Genomic DNA, 12,613 nt, shown 5'->3' with positions numbered 1-12,613 from the left:
TGTGATATTCCAATAACTCTATGCAACTGTGGCTCGTAACTTAGAGTTTGTGCCTTCGTATCAGCTCCATGTCTCATAACACTGGTGAACACACTGATCACAGCTCATCAGTCCACAGTTTGAAGTCCACTGAACAGCCTGCTGCTCCGTCAGGATCTACTGTATCACCAGCAGCTTCACCGCGACCTGCAGCAGATTTACGTTATCGGGCCGTTCGTTCAGGGAATCTAGAGCCTTAAATCTTTTCTCGTTCTATTTAATGTTTCTGTTCCAGTGTAGTCGAGTGTTACTAAACCAAAGCCATACCATCTCCGACTCTTACGTGTCTGTTCACTTTGTTTTCCTTCTCACCTGGAATGTCAATAGTTCTGAAGAGTCCTCTCCTCTAGTCTGATTACAACAATAAATTCTGTTTTGGTATCAAAATAATGTTTGTGAAATGTTTTCTTCCAGTTTACATTTAAAACACTCGTCAACATTCATCAGACTGGACTCATCAACAGCTTCTGCTCAGACATTAAAGAAGTTTGTTTCAAACTGATCAACAATAAAGAAATGTTAGTAAGAAGTCTGATCCGGTGTTTATAGGTGGAGTAATCCAAGTGGTGGAAAGTAACTAAGTACATTTACTCACGAGCTGTACTAAGGACAAGCTGTCAAATAAATGTAGTGGAGTACAAAGTACTGTATTTCTCTCTGAAATGCAGTGGAATCAAAGTATAAAGTAGCAGAAAATAAATAAAAATGTGTACTCAGGTATAGTACTTGAGTAAATGTACTTAGTTACATTCCAATACAGTACTATAGCAGTGCAGCATATTTTGTCAGGTCATCATATCTTTTGTGTCAAACCTGAACAGGTAAAGTAACAAGTAACTACAGTTGTAATAGATGTAATGGAGTGAAAAGTACTCTTTGGTAACTAACTGATCCAGTGATCATAACTGATGGTAGAAATCCAAGATAAATCAAAAAGCATTAAAGAATGAACAGCTTTCTGTTCATGTTTCTCCAAATACAATTTTAGGTTTCATGTAGTTTGTGTGTAGATTCTTCTCCGGGAGACTTTTTGTCTTTTCAGATTTTTTTTCTTCAGGAGAGTTTTTTTTTGTTTATTCAGGAGATTTTTCAGATTTCTTTTTTCCCCAGAAGAAAGTTTCATTTTTTTCTGCAAGATTTTTTTTTTTCTGGAGATTATCTTTTCTCCAGGAGAGTTTTTTTTGCTAGGAGAGGTTTTTCCCTGATTTGGTGATTTAGAAGATTCTTTTTCTCCCAGGAGATCGTTTTTCTTTTCAGGAGATTGTTTTTTTCCCCCAGAAGATTTTTTTTTTTTTTTTTTTTTTTCAGGAGATATTTGTCTTTCCAGGAGATTCTTTTTTTCCAACTTATTTTTTCTGATTTGTTTGTTCAGAAGATTCCTTTTTCCCCCAGGAGATTCTTCTCCTGCAGATTTTTTGTCTTATCCGGAGATTTTTCTTTTTTTTTCCTTCACGAGAAATTTTTTTTCCAGGAGATTTTTTCTTTCTTTCAGGAGATTATTGAGTCAGAATTTTGAGAAAAAAAATTGAAAAAAATGTTTTTTCTTTTTTTTACACAAGATTCTTAATTTACTCCCCAGGACGTTCTTTTCCAGGAGATTCTGTTTTTTCCCAGGAGAATCTTCCACGGGAGATTTTGTTGTCTTTTCAGGAGATTTTCTTTTTTGCCCAGAGAGTTTATTTTTTCCTGGAGATTTTTATTCAGGGAAATTTTATTTCCCCTGGAGAATTTTCTTTTTCCCCCCCAGGAGATTCAGTCCTAAAGTTAAGGGAAAGAAGTCAGAATTTTTTGAAAAAGTTGAGGGGGGAAAAAATCAGGTTTTTTAGAATAAGACTGAAAAAAATGTCAGAATTTTAAGACAAAAGTTTGAAAAAGTTTAGGGGAAAAAGTCAGTTTAAAAAAAAAAAAAAAAAAATCTTTTTTTTCCACAAGATTCTTGTCTTTTCAGGAAAATTTTTTTTGTTTTCAATTTCTTTTTCTTTCAGGAGATTTTCTTTTTCTTCAGGCGACTTTTTTTTTGCCAGGAGAGATTTTTATTTCCCCCGGAGAATTTTCTTTTCCCTGGAGATTCAGTCCTAAGGTTAAAGCTATGGTCTACGATTTGAAAGATTTGTTATTATTATTAACATCATTTAGATGGTGGTTATGACCCAATAGTACCACCCACACAATGTGGAGAGTAAAAGGAACCAAAAAAATCCATTCTCTCTAGTGTCTGTAAAACTGAAAAGAAATTGACCAATAGGAACCATCCGGCCCGGATGGCTCCTATTGGATCAATTTTCCGATCCAATCCTCGCTCACTCTCCTGCTCCTGCTCACGTCTGGTCCCGACCCACTTCCGCATTTGAAACTACAAGCGGACGAGTGTCTCCCAGTGTCAAAGTGCATCAAGGCGAATGGATAATTTCCTGCTTTTCAAAAATCTATTAAAATTATTCCTTAGGAGGTTTGCTAATATTTTCAATGGATTCCTGTTCAGAGTGATCCTGACTATCATTATGGAAAATATCAAGACATTTTACTGTATGGTTTTATAATAAATTCAATTCAAAATCCCTCCCAGTATCAAAGTGCATCAAGGCGAATGGATAATATCCTCAATTTCAAAAATTAATTGAAAATACATACAATACATTGTGGGGGGGTGTCGCGGGACTCCGAGGGGAGAGTGATACGAGCTCGGAGGGGAGGGGTTAAGGAGCACAGAGGGGAGGGGTGTGTGTGTGGGGGGATGCTTTTTTCAAACCTTTCTCAGATCGTAGACCAGAGCTTTAAGGGAAAAAGTCAGAATTTTGAGAAAAGGTTTGAAAAAAAAAAGTTTCTTTTTTCCCCTACATGATTCTTATTTTACTCCCCAGGACATGTTTTTCCCCAGGAGAGCTTTTGTCTTTTCAGGAGATTTTTTTTTTCTTTCAGGAGATTTTCTTTTCTCCAGGAGAGGTTTTTTTGGGGGGGAGATTTTTATTCAGGGAAATTTTCTTTTCCCCGGAGAATTTTCTTTTCCCAGGATTTTCTTTTTCCCCCCCCAGGAGATTCAGTCCTTAAGTTAAGGGTAACAAGTCAAAATTTTGAGAAAAAGTTTTATTTTTTATTTTTTAACAAGATTCTTGTTTTACTCCCCAGGACATTTTTTTTCCAGGAGACTCTTCCCCAGGATATTTTTTTGTCTTTTCAGGAGATTTTCATTTCTTAAGGAGACATTTTTGCCAGGAGAGGCTTTACCCCCCCAGGAGATTCGGTCCTAAAGTTAAGGGGAAAAAAGTCAGAATTTTATAAACATTTGAAAAAAGAGACTTTTGTCTTTTTTTTCCACGAGATTCTTGTTTTACTCCTCAGGACACTTTTTTTTCCAAGGAGATTCTCTTTTTCTTTCCACGAGAGTCTATTGTATCCCAGGAGAATCTTTGTCTTTTCAGGAGATTTTTATTTTCCCCCAGGAGAGGGTTTTTTTGGGGGGAGATTTTTTTTTCTGGAGATTTTTATTCAGGGAAATTTTATTTCCCCTCAAGAATTTTCTTTTCCCAGGTGATCCTTTTTTCCACAGGAGATTCAGTCCTAAAGTTAACCCTTTATCCAGCAAGGAACTATAAATGGTAACTTCCGCGGACATCCAAAATGGCGTTGCTATGCACCACAAATGACTGGACTGGACTGGATTGGACTTTGATACATGTTATATTTGTTATGTATGTTATATTATTACGTATGTTATTCATGTTCCATAAAACATGTTTGAAATAAATGTTCCTTTAAGTTTATGTGTTTTTTCTTATATCATTTATATATACACCTGTTTATATATACATGTTTTTATTTCATAGGTGCCCAATAAAAGTGTTTAGAGAAAAAAGTGATAATTTAAAAGGGAAAAAAAAGTCAGAATTTCGAGGAGAAACTTTTGGGGTGGAAAGAGAATTTTGAGAAAAAGTTTGAAAAAAAAGTCAGAATTTTAAGTGAAATGTCTGAAAAAAAGTCAGAATTCTGAGAAAAAATTGAGGTGAAAAAGTCAGAATTTTGAGAAAAAGTTTTTTTTTTAAAGTCAAAATTTTCAGAAAAAATTGAGGGGGAAAAAGGTCAGAATTTTGGGAAATGTTAAGGGGAAAAGAGTCAGAATTTCAAAGGAAAAAAAAGCCTTTTTGAGGAAAAACTTGTGGGGGAAAGAGAATTTTGAGGAAAAAGTTTATGGGAAAAAAGTCAAAATTTTGAGAAAAAAATTCAAAACAAAGTCAGAATTTTGAGAAAAACTTAAGGGGAAAAAGAGTCAGAGTTTTCGAGGAGAAACTTTTGGGGGGAAAGCCAGAATTTTGAAAAAAAATGTCTTTTAAGAAAAGTCAGAATTCTGAGAAAAAAATTAGGGGAAAAAGCCAGAAATTTTGAGGTAAGTTAAGGGGGGAAAATTCAGAATTTTGATAAAGAGTAAGAGAAAAAAAAAAAAGTAAAATTTTTCAGAGAAAAAATAGGGGAAAAAGTCAGAATTTTGGGATAAAGTTTAAATAAAAGTGAAAATTTTCAGAAAAAGTTGGTCAGATTTTCAAGGAGAAACTTTTGGGGAGGAAAGCCAGAATTTTGAGAAAAAGTTTGAAAATAAAAAGTTCAGGGAAAAAAAGTCAGATTTTCGAAGGAAAAAAAGCTAGAATTTCGAGGAGAAACTTTTTTGGGGGGAAGATAGAATTCTGAGGAAAAAGTCTGAAAAATGAGTCAGAATTCTGAGAAAAAAATTGAGGGAAAAAAGTCAAAATTTTGAGAAAAATTGGGAAACAAAGTCAGAGTTTTTTAGAAAAAGTTAAGGGAAAGGTCAGAATTTCGAGGAGAAACTTTTGGGGGAGAAAGAATTTTGAGAAAAAGTTTGAAAAAAAGTCAGAGTTTTAAGAGAAATGTCTGAAAAAATGTCAGAATTCTGAGAAAAGTTAAAGGAAAAAAATCTGAATTTTGAGAAAGTTTAAAAAAAGTCAAAATTTTCAGAAAAAGTTATGGGGAAAAAATCAAAGTCAGAATGTTGAGGGGGGGAATTAAAAAAAGTCAAAATTTTGAGAAAAAATTGGGAAGCAGTCAGAATTTTGAGAAAAAGTTAAGGGAAAAAGAGTCAGAATTTCGAGGAGAAACACTTTTGGGGGGAAAGCCAGAATTTTGAGGAAAAGTTAAGGGAAATTAAGTCAGAATTTTCAGAAAAGTTAAGGTGGAAAAATTCAGAATTTTGAGGAAAAAGTTAAGGGGGAAAAAAGTGAGACTTTGGAGAAAAATTTTGAAACAAAAGTAAAAAAATGTAGAAAAAGTTAAGCGAAAAAAAATGTCAGGAAAAAACTGTCTGAATTTTGAGAAAGAAATTCAGGGAAAAAAGTCAGAATGTTGAGAAGAGTTAAGGGGATAAAGGTCAGAATTTTTGGAAAAGTTTAGTGGAAAAAAAGTCTGAATTTTGAGAAAAAGTTAAGGGTAAAAAGTCAGAATTTCGAGAAAAAAGTCTGAAAAAAACTGTCAGAACTAAGTAAGTTAAGGGAATTTTTTTTAAAGAAAATGTTAAATGAAAAAAAAAAAGTCCGAATTCTGATAATTTTTCGTTTTTAAAAAGTCAAAATTTATTTAAAAGTTATGGGAAAAAGTCACAACAAAAAATCTCCAGGAAAGAAAAAGAATTTTCTTGAAAATGTATCTCCTGAACAAAAAAACGGACCTCCTGGAAAAATTCTAATAATAATAATTTTTAAAAAACTATCCTGGAGAAAAGATAGAGAAAAAGAATCTTCTGGAAAATAGTGAATCTTCAGGAAAAATAAAGAATCCTGGAAAATAAAAAATCTCCTGGAAAATTAAAGATTCTCCTGGAAAAAAAAGAATTTCCTGGAAGAAAGATAATCTCCTGAAAGAAAAAGAATCTGAGAAAAAAAATCTCCTGCAAAGACAAAAAAATCTCCAGGAAAAAAAATAATAAGATTCTCCTGGAAAATGTATTTATTTATTCAGGATCGCCCCTTGAGATGAATCATCTAATTTTCGAGGGGGTCCTTCCACAAATGAAATAAAAGACTATCTTGGAAAAAAAAAAATCTCCAGAAAAGACAAAAAATCCTGGAAACAAAAATCTCCTAAAAAAGGCGAATGGATAATATCATCAATTTCAAAAATTAATTGAAAATACATACAATACATTGATGCACTTTGACACTGGGAGGGATTTTAAATTGAATTTATTATAAAACCATACAGTAAAATGTCTTGATATTTTCCATAATGATAGTCAGGATCACTCTGAACAAGAATCCATTGAAAATATCAGCAAACCTTGTAAGGAATAATTTTAATATATTTTTGAAAAGCAGGAAATTTTCCATTCGCCTTGATGCACTTTGACACTGGGAGGGATTTTAAATTGAATTTATTATAAAACCATACAGTAAAATGTCTTGATATTTTCCATAATGATAGTCAGGATCACTCTGAACAAGAATCCATTGAAAATATCAGCAAACCTTGTAAGGAATAATTTTAATATATTTTTGAAAAGCAGGAAATTATCCATTCGCCTTGATGCACTTTGACACTGGGAGGGATTTTAAATTGAATTTATTATAAAACCATACAGTAAAATGTCTTGATATTTTCCATAATGATAGTCAGGATCACTCTGAACAAGAATCCATTGAAAATATCAGCAAACCTTGTAAGGAATAATTTTAATATATTTTTGAAAAGCAGGAAATTATCCATTCGCCTTGATGCACTTTGACACTGGGAGGGATTTTAAATTGAATTTATTATAAAACCATACAGTAAAATGTCTTGATATTTTCCATAATGATAGTCAGGATCACTGTGAACAAGAATCAATTGATAATATTAGCAAACCTCTTAAGGAATAATTTTAATATATTTTTGAAAAGCAGGAAATTATCCATTCGCCTTGATGCACTTTGACACTGGAAGGGATTTTAAATTGAATTTATTATAAAACCATACAGTAAAATGTCTTGATATTTTCCATAATGATAGTCAGGATCACTCTGAACAAGAATCCATTCAAAATATCAGCAAACCTTGTAAGGAATAATTTTAATATATTTTTGAAAAGCAGGAAATTATCCATTCGCCTTGATGCACTTTGACACTGGGAGGGATTTTAAATTGAATTTATTATAAAACCATACAGTAAAATGTCTTGATATTTTCCATAATGATAGTCAGGATCACTGTGAACAAGAATCAATTGATAATATCAGCAAACCTTGTAAGGAATAATTTTAATATATTTTTGAAAAGCAGGAAATTATCCATTCGCCTTGATGCACTTTGACACTGGGAGGGATTTTAAATTGAATTTATTATAAAACCATACAGTAAAATGTCTTGATATTTTCCATAATGATAGTCAGGATCACTCTGAACAAGAATCCATTGAAAATATCAGCAAACCTTGTAAGGAATAATTTTAATATATTTTTGAAAAGCAGGAAATTATCCATTCGCCTTGATGCACTTTGACACTGGGAGGGATTTTAAATTGAATTTATTATAAAACCATACAGTAAAATGTCTTGATATTTTCCATAATGATAGTCAGGATCACTCTGAACAAGAATCCATTGAAAATATCAGCAAACCTTGTAAGGAATAATTTTAATATATTTTTGAAAAGCAGGAAATTATCCATTCGCCTTGATGCACTTTGACACTGGGAGGGATTTTAAATTGAATTTATTATAAAACCATACAGTAAAATGTCTTGATATTTTCCATAATGATAGTCAGGATCACTGTGAACAAGAATCAATTGATAATATTAGCAAACCTCTTAAGGAATAATTTTAATATATTTTTGAAAAGCAGGAAATTATCCATTCGCCTTGATGCACTTTGACACTGGAAGGGATTTTAAATTGAATTTATTATAAAACCATACAGTAAAATGTCTTGATATTTTCCATAATGATAGTCAGGATCACTCTGAACAAGAATCCATTCAAAATATCAGCAAACCTTGTAAGGAATAATTTTAATATATTTTTGAAAAGCAGGAAATTATCCATTCGCCTTGATGCACTTTGACACTGGGAGGGATTTTAAATTGAATTTATTATAAAACCATACAGTAAAATGTCTTGATATTTTCCATAATGATAGTCAGGATCACTGTGAACAAGAATCAATTGATAATATCAGCAAACCTTGTAAGGAATAATTTTAATATATTTTTGAAAAGCAGGAAATTATCCTTCGCCTTGATGCACTTTGACACTGGAAGGGATTTTAAATTGAATTTATTATAAAACCATACAGTAAAATGTCTTGATATTTTCCATAATGATAGTCAGGACCACTCTGAACAAGAATCCATTGAAAATATCAGCAAACCTTGTAAGGAATAATTTTAATATATTTTTGAAAAGCAGGAAATTATCCATTCGCCTTGATGCACTTTGACACTGGGAGGGATTTTAAATTGAATTTATTATAAAACCATACAGTAAAATGTCTTGATATTTTCCATAATGATAGTCAGGATCACTGTGAACAAGAATCCATTCAAAATATCAGCAAACCTTGTAAGGAATAATTTTAATATATTTTTGAAAAGCAGGAAATTATCCATTCGCCTTGATGCACTTTGACACTGGGAGGGATTTTAAATTGAATTTATTATAAAACCATACAGTAAAATGTCTTGATATTTTCCATAATGATAGTCAGGATCACTGTGAACAAGAATCCATTGATAATATTAGCAAACCTCTTAAGGAATAATTTTAATATATTTTTGAAAAGCAGGAAATTATCCATTCGCCTTGATGCACTTTGACACTGGGAGGGATTTTAAATTGAATTTATTATAAAACCATACAGTAAAATGTCTTGATATGTTCTATAGCGATAGTCAGGATCACTGTGAACAAGAATCCATTGAAAATATCAGCAAACCTATAATTTCCCTCATGTTTAACCGTTGCACCGGGTATAAAAAACTGCTTTTCCATCCATTTTGGCCAAGTCAGGCACCCGTACCGTAAGTGCAGTAATAGATGCGCAACAGATACTAAGCGCCGGCTGACTTGACGGGGCTTTTTCAATCAGCGGCTGGCGTGACTGCAGTCTGCTGCCGTTAGTTTGTTTCTGTGTTATTAGACGGTGTCTGTCTCTGCAGTGTTGTCAACACTTGTTTACTTGTTCGACAGAGACGTTAGCCTCTATGCTAGCATTGTAAGCTAACAACAAGCTAACCTTGCTAACATGTTTACACCAAATCAGCCTATTTATTTGCTCGTGGCAGCTAAATGAAACAGCAAGTAAGATGAATGAAGGGATGGATGAAATCCCAACGCGAAGCGGAGGGGTTTCGGATTTATTTCCGGATTTTTATCTTATTTGTCCGGATTTATTTCTCCAGAACAACCTCTCACCCGGTCACTACTCAGCTGTTCTGCTAACCCTCCTCCCGGTCTTGTCAGTTTGTTTTCAATGAAGCCTTTGCTAAATCAATATGATGGATTATCATAAACGCGTTACGATGTGTGTATTTGTGTGTCTTATCTGTCATAAACAAGAGATTACGGTTTACGGACACGTTTGTGTCGCGGTCTGTGTGAGTCTCGGAGCAGCTGTGTGTGTCCTAGCTGCTGTCTGGTGCTGCTCAGACAGCAGCTAGGACACACACAGCTGCTCCGAGACTCACACAGGTTTGTTTTTCAGCCACAATGTGGAAGCGATCATTGTGATGAAAGCTGGCGGCAGCATCTGTTAGTCTCTTGGCCCTCAGTAACTTTTAGAAGTGGCTAACTTAGCTGTTGTAGCTGATTACGTAGCTGTAAGGTAACGTAGCTGTAGCATGCTAATGACGTTACGCTAGCTTGGCTGTGGAGCTTAGCTGTGGACATTGTAATGACTTACAAGATTTATGTTAGTTTCAACGTGCATTGTAATAACTTTATCTGTGAATCCGACATCGTTACTCCGCATTCAAAGCTGCTGTATTTGGTTTCTGCCGGCTTGTTGCTCTTAAAGGATAAGTACCGTTTTTTACAACCTGGACCTTATTTCTGGCAAAACATATGGTCATTTACTCACCCAGATAACTTTGGTGTCATTCGGCGTCGTTCGGACGAAATTAGATCCAGTGTAGCGGCGATATATCCATATAATGGGAGAGACGGGGCAGCGACACACAGCCTCTATATAACGCATTATCTGCCACGAAACTAGTTAATTTCATCAATATTTTGTTATGAAATGCTAGCGCTATTAGCCTCTGAGTCCGGGCTCGTCCGTTATCAACATCCGGGGTCAAACTAGCAGTAGCAGCTACAGGTAAACAAGCCGCGCTGTCGCGGGTGCGCGCGCAGCTCAGAGACGACATCTTCCAGGTCAGAGGTAGTAGATCAGCCTACAGACCCCGGATGTTGACAATAGACGAGCCCGGACTCAGAGGCTAATAGCGCTAGCATTTCATAACAAAATATTGATGAAATTAACTAGTTTCGTGGCAGATAATGCGTTATATAGAGGCTGTGTGTCGCTGCCCCGTCTCTCCCATTATATGGATATATCGCCGCTACACTGGATCTAATTTCGTCCGAACGACGCCGAATGACACCAAAGTTATCTGGGTGAGTAAATGACCATATGTTTTGCCAGAAATAAGGTCCAGGTTGTAAAAAACGGTACTTATCCTTTAAGTTAAGGGGAAAAAGACACCATTTTGAGAAAAAGTTTAGGGCAACAAGTCAGAATTTTGAGAAAAAGTTTTTTTTTTGTTTTTTTCTTTCAGGAGAATTTCATTTCTTAAGGAGACATTTTTGCCAGGAGAGGCTTTACCCCCCCAGGAGATTCGGTCCTAAAGTTAAGGGGAAAAAAGTCAGAATTTTATAAACATTTGAAAAAAGAGACTTTTGTCTTTTTTTTCCACGAGATTCTTGTTTTACTCCTCAGGACACTTTTTTTCCCAGGAGATTCTCTTTTTCTTTCCAGGAGAGTCTATTGTATCCCAGGAGAATCTTTGTCTTTTCAGGAGATTTTTATTTTCCCCCAGGAGAGGGTTTTTTTAGGGGGAGATTTTTTTTTCTGGAGATTTTTATTCAGGGAAATTTTATTTCCCCTCAAGAATTTTCTTTTCCCAGGTGATCCTTTTTTCCACAGGAGATTCAGTCCTAAAGTTAACCCTTTATCCAGCAAGGAACTATAAATGGTAACTTCCGCGGACATCCAAAATGGCGTTGCTATGCACCACAAATGACTGGACTGGACTGGATTGGACTTTGATACATGTTATGTTTGTTATGTATGTTATATTGTTACGTATGTTATTCATGTTCTATAAAACATGTTTGAAATAAATGTTCCTTTAAGTTTATATGTGTTTTTTCTTATATCATTTATATATACACCTGTTTATATATACATGTTTTTATTTCAATGAGTGCCCAATAAAAGTGTTTAGAGAAAAAAGTGATAATTTAAAAGGAAAAAAAAGTCAGAATTTCGAGGAGAAACTTTTGGGGTGGAAAGAGAATTTCGAAAAAAAGTCAGAATTTTAAGTGAAATGTCTGAATAAAAGTCAGAATTTTGAGAAAAATTTGAGGTGAAAAAGTCAGAATTTTGAGAAAAAGTTTTTTTTAAAAAGTCAAAATTTTCAGAAAAAGTTATGGGGAAAAAAGGTCAGAATTTTGGGAAAAAATTGAGGGGAAAAGAGTCAGAATTTTGAGAAATGTTAAGGGGAAAAGAGTCAGAATTTCAAAGGAAAAACAAGTCTTTTCGAGGAGAAACTTGTGGGGGAAAGAGAATTTTGAGGAAAAAGTTTATGGGAAAAAAGTCAGAATTTTGAGAAAAAATTGAGGTGAAAAAGTCAGAATTTTGAGAAAAAGTTTTTTTTTAAAGTCAAAATTTTGAGAATTTTTTTCAAAACAAAGTCAGAATTTTGAGAAAAACTTAAGGGAAAAAAGAGTCAGAGTTTCGAGGAGAAACTTTTGGGGGGAAAGCCAGAATTTTGAAAAAATGTCTTTTAAGAAAAGTCAGAATTCTGAGAAAAAAATTAGGGGAAAAAGCCAAAATTTTGAGGTAAGTTAAGGGGGAAAATTCAGAAAAAAAATAAAATAAAATAAAATAAAAAAGTAAAATTTTTCAGAAAAAAATTAGGGGGAAAAGTCAGAATTTTGGGATAAAGTTTAAATAAAAGTCAAAATTTTCAGAAAAAGTTGGTCAGAATTTTGAGAAAAATTTGGGGAAAAAAAGTCACAATTGGGAGGAAAACATTTAGGGAAAAATGTCAAAATTTTGAGAAAAAGTTAAGGGGAAAAGAGTCAGAATTTCAAGGAGAAATTTTTGGGGAGGAAAGCCAGAATTTTGAGAAAAAGTTTGAAAATAAAAAGTTAAGGGAAAAAAAAGTCAGATTTTCAAAGGAAAAAAAGTTAGAATTTCGAGGAGAAACTTTTTTGGGGGGAAGATAGAATTTTGAGGAAAAAGTCTGAAAAATGAGTCAGAATTCTGAGAAAAAAATTGAGGGAAAAAAGTCAAAATTTTGAGAAAAATTGGGAAACAAAGTCAGAATTTTTTAGAAAAAGTTAAGGGAAAGGTCAGAATTTCGAGGAGAAAC

This window comes from Pagrus pagrus (assembly GCF_965226575.1).
Source record: "Pagrus pagrus genome assembly, chromosome: 8".
NCBI lineage: Eukaryota > Metazoa > Chordata > Actinopteri > Spariformes > Sparidae > Pagrus > Pagrus pagrus.
This window is presented reverse-complemented; position numbering follows the sequence as displayed.